We start from the raw sequence: 4,447 nt of genomic DNA, 5'->3' as shown, positions 1-4,447 counted from the left end.
AAGGCCAACAAACCTACTCACGTTTTCCTATGCAAATTGTCTGTCAGCGTAGGTGCGATGCGGGGTATGTATGTATGTATGGTGGCTGGAGTGTGAAAACGATCGTATCGTAAATTGTCCTCGGTGTGGCCGGAAGCCAGCCCTTGATCACAAGAGCGTTTACAGCGTGGGGAGCACGCACTTTCTAATATTTGGCGCTACCATTTGCACTTCGTTTTGCATTTTATGTTCTTCAATTTTCCCTTCATAACGCATCGTGTGCGCCACACCGGGTTCGAGGGAGCGGCAGGGGTGAGATATGTGGTGAGACCACCAAGCCACAACCACTTCAAGACGGTGCAGGTCGAATGCGGGACACGAGCACGGAAGGAGCACGTTTCACTTGCTAGAACGGTAGCATCTCTCTCTCTCTATCTCTCTATCTTGCTCTCTCTCTCTCTTGAGCGCTGGTATGCAAATTTGATTGTGTAAGCATCCGACAATGTACTAGCGCAACGTGCTGACAGTGGAAAGTGGCCATCTAGCTGCCAGCCAAGGCATTCATCCTTGATATGAATGAAAGACGTACGGCCGTAGTCGTCGACTGTGTCGTATGTGGGGCCCGGCCCGGTAAAAGAACAATCTCGGTAGCCACCGTCGGCTTTGCCGCCAGTCTAATGATGTTGGATAAGATGGGAGAGAAGAATCTGCAGAAGCGAGGCTGTGGTACATGTGAGCTTCATCTGATGATGATGATGATGATGATGCACTGGGCGCTCGGCACACTAACTCACATGCTGTGGATTATCACTATCAACCATCACCACACTATTAGAGTCGACTTCGCATTCTTTCCCTTCTCGCACGTGCTCTCTGTCGCAGAATATGGTGAATGATGACGGTTGGTTGCTCATCACGACGATGCACAAGGCTTGCTTCGATGTTGTAAGTGAGCTTTAGTCAACCGGATTGGTTTGGTTAAACAAATTTACACCACTGGAACGTGTATAACATTTTTTCAGAAAAACGTTTGAAATAATTATAATTTACATTACTAATAATTAAAATTTACATATTTTGCTTTCTTTTTTCCACTGCTTCTTATAACGGCTTACTAGTAGTACTGTGCATATCGATAGCTTGAGAGTTTCAATCCCTAAAAATGTACATAAATTGCCAGTTTTAGCTTTAGTATTAAAAATTAGATCATGCAGTAAAGGGATATGTTCGCATGTGAACATTTAAATTCGCTTCCGTAATTGAAAAACCATTTTCAGAAGATCATCATCAAAAGAACATTAAGAAACAGGAAAAGATAACGAAACGTGCACTCCTCTTGCTCCCTCTCTCTCGCTGTTCTTTGCTGAAGGTTGAGTTAATGCCAAGCCAATCCGAACGATCGATTTCCGGCTGAATCTTTCGTTGGCTCACCCCCACATATCTTTGTCGTTCCGGATACCAGGGGCTTGCGTTTAATTAAATGGAATTTAATTGCAGCCTGGTGCAAATTAACAAAAAACAGGGACCTCCTGCGCTCCGCCAGGGCACCGTCTACGAGAACGTAAACAGTCCCCCTGTACACTGGCCGCACGTTCTGGCACGTTCTTCTTACCGCGGAACTAGGTTAATTACACTCGACCATTACGCTCGACCATCGCGACGGCATTTCTCCGATAAGAGTTACTAGCGCGCCGGTGCGCTAAGGCGCCTTAATATTCATGGCCATTCGTGGGCTGTTCCGAGGGTGATCCTGCTTCCATTCCGGTACCAAAAAACATGCTGGCCAATTACGGATTTTGCTCTCTTCGTGCAATGCATGTACGAGTCACCGCTGAAGAAAAAAAGGGAGAAGTAGATGCAAGGCCCGGCTTGGTCAGGCCAGGTCTTTACGCCTTAAATCCTCGCGCACTAAATCACACACCGAGGGAGCGTAGTCGGGCGGCGCTTTTCCACCTGCCTTGTTGTCTTTGGTCTGATCTCGCGCTGAAGCTACCGCTGTACCGGTATTAAAGTTTTAAAGCCACCAAGCCATCCGGTTCACCCGGTCAGACGACAACACACACACACACACACAAACGCCGACACCGATGGTAATCCATTGTAAATCTATTGAAAATGGACTCTGGCTGTGTCGCTGGACTCCCTCTTACTCCGAGAACCGTTTAGAACGTAGCAATGGCCGTTTGTGTCCTGTGACCGTCTCTTCGCTTCCCGGTTTCTACTGCGCTCCACCCCACAAGACTCCAGGAGACTCTATTCACGAGACACGGAGAGCGTCGCGGGAAGGAGAAAGAGAAACAAATTAAAACCGTCCAAAGATAGTGCCTCCCGGCGGGGTGGCCATGACCGGCTACAGCAGCAGACCACCGGAACGGGCGAGAAGCTGCAGAAACTCTCGCTTGTTCTCTCTCCTCTCTCTCTCTCTCTCTATCACGTTCGCTTGCATTCTTCAAAATGGTGTTAATTTGATTAATATCAAGTCCGACTTGTACATAAATTAAAACAAATTGCTTCACCGGCTCTATAGTGGCTGACTAATCTGCGCCATCAGCGCTGGCGATGGGACCGGAAACGGAGCGCTGGGTAAACGTGTGTGATGCGTACGAGACCGGAAACAACACACCATTTAATTACTCCACTGATGGTGACCGTGAAAATGGTGACGCATTTACGAAATGGCATTTTACCAATGACGCGAAAAGCATTGAATAAAAAAGGCAAACAAAAATCCTACAATCTGTTTTCTCTTTAATTTACTGTTATCACAAAGGAAAAATGACATGAACAATGGGTAAGTTTTACTTCGCCAAACCACGGACATTGCAAAACTGAACTGGCAGAAGGAGGGGAAATGGATTCCTTTTAGTTGATTGGTTGGCACTCGGCAGGTAGAAGACATCTCTACCTGCAATTTCCGTCGCCATATGCAAATATGGCGATCGAGGAAGGCGATCGGCTGGTGATTGGCTGACGCCGCCATAGCGAAGCCGTTGCCTAGCAACCGGCCGTACTAGCTTGCGCTACCTATTCCTGTGTTATGGTACCCTGGTAGAAAAACCGAAAAACGCAATTTTTCGGTTTTTGGTTTTTATTTTCGAAATTTTGAATTCTTTCGCTCCGCACGTGACCACGTGGTCGACGTTTGCGGTGATCCTTTTAGAAAGGACTTCTAGGACCGGGAAGGTTGTCTTTCACGTGATAATTCGCAATAATAAGGATGCAAGAACAATGTATGTGCTCTGTGGGTGGAGAAATATTTTCTTTATTTCATCAAACATCTTATGCTCACCGTACAACAGTCCCCTCCTGTGGCTGTGGGACATAAAACATTAAATTATTACCACCATGATGGGCTCGGAAAGTGTCTTATCTTCGCTTTAACAGGCTGCAAACACGGACCGAACGCTGGGTGGATTCGTTGGACTTTCTTTCTCCCTGGCACTTTCTTACACGCGAAGCAATAATCTCGTCCTCTTTCCCTCTCAACGCACATGTGCTGCAGCGACAGGATTTTGGGAGGATGGGGTTGGGGACAAGATCCTGCCATTCCGAACGATGACTCATCGACGATGAACTCCCAAGGAAAGGAGCAAAAGGAAAACAGAACCACAAAACAAGTAAAACAACAACAATATTTCATCTCCGTACATCTTCTTCCCTCCCTCCACGCCCATGCCACGAAGAAAGTGCCGACCCGTTGATGGGGGCAGCATGTCTCCCGCACATCCGGGGCACGGTTGAACTGATTTTTCTTTGTATGTCCGCCGCCCCCATGGCACGCATCGATGCTCATCTATCACGCTTCCGCCGTCGCAACGGCAACGGCGACTCCCTGCAGAGCTGCTGCTATGTTGCGTCCACCAGTGACGATGTGCGTTATGCGTGCGGTCTTCCACGCAGTATGACCACCAACCCGTCCCCACCGTACACACCAGGACTAACCCAATGGTTGACTAAAGCTCGTGACAGTGAAAGTCAGCGAAGGACCGCCATGATAGAAAACAGGAAGATAATGCTATGCCGATGCCGGCAAGGATGCTCTTTCTCTCACCCTCCACCTCGAAAATAGGAATATAAATGTAAATAATCAAATTTTTATGCTCTCTCTCCCCCCATTCTGCTTTTATACACGTCTCTCAGCGAAGACCTTCGAGGCACGTGTACCGGCGGGTTATGCTCTCTTTTCCTTCGATAATCATATGTGAATTGTTTTTGGATAAACAAATTATTCCATTCGCTGCAGCCAACAGCCCATGGGATGGCGCGCGCAACCAGGACGTCCTTTCGGTCCCTTTGGTCCGCGTCCCGGCCTGCCTGTCGTGGAGGAATCTTTCATCGCACACGCGCGTGCGGTAGCAGATACAACAGGAAACCCGGAGGGGTGACGAGGGCGCTATGATAATGCCACCAGAGACCACCGGGTGTGAAAATTAATCTGAGCATCCCACCCACCCACCGGGGGGAGCCC

General features: G+C 48.2%; 1 protein-coding gene across 1 annotated transcript in view; it reads right to left on the bottom strand.

The window, feature by feature from the left end:
• Positions 1 to 3,679: 3,679 nt before the first annotated feature.
• LOC125949011 (DNA repair endonuclease XPF) overlaps positions 3,680 to 4,447 on the bottom strand; it is a 4,846-nt gene continuing 4,078 nt past the window's right edge. Inside the window, exon 6 of the mRNA XM_049675674.1 lies at positions 3,680 to 4,447. This exon is cut by the window's right edge and continues 1,269 nt beyond it. The gene's annotated coding sequence lies outside the window, so the exon portion shown is untranslated.

The sequence above is a fragment of the Anopheles darlingi genome, chromosome 2 (genome assembly GCF_943734745.1).
Source record: "Anopheles darlingi chromosome 2, idAnoDarlMG_H_01, whole genome shotgun sequence".
Lineage (NCBI taxonomy): Eukaryota > Metazoa > Arthropoda > Insecta > Diptera > Culicidae > Anopheles > Anopheles darlingi.
Note: the sequence above shows the minus strand (reverse complement) of the source record. Positions and strands in the feature narration are given on the sequence as shown.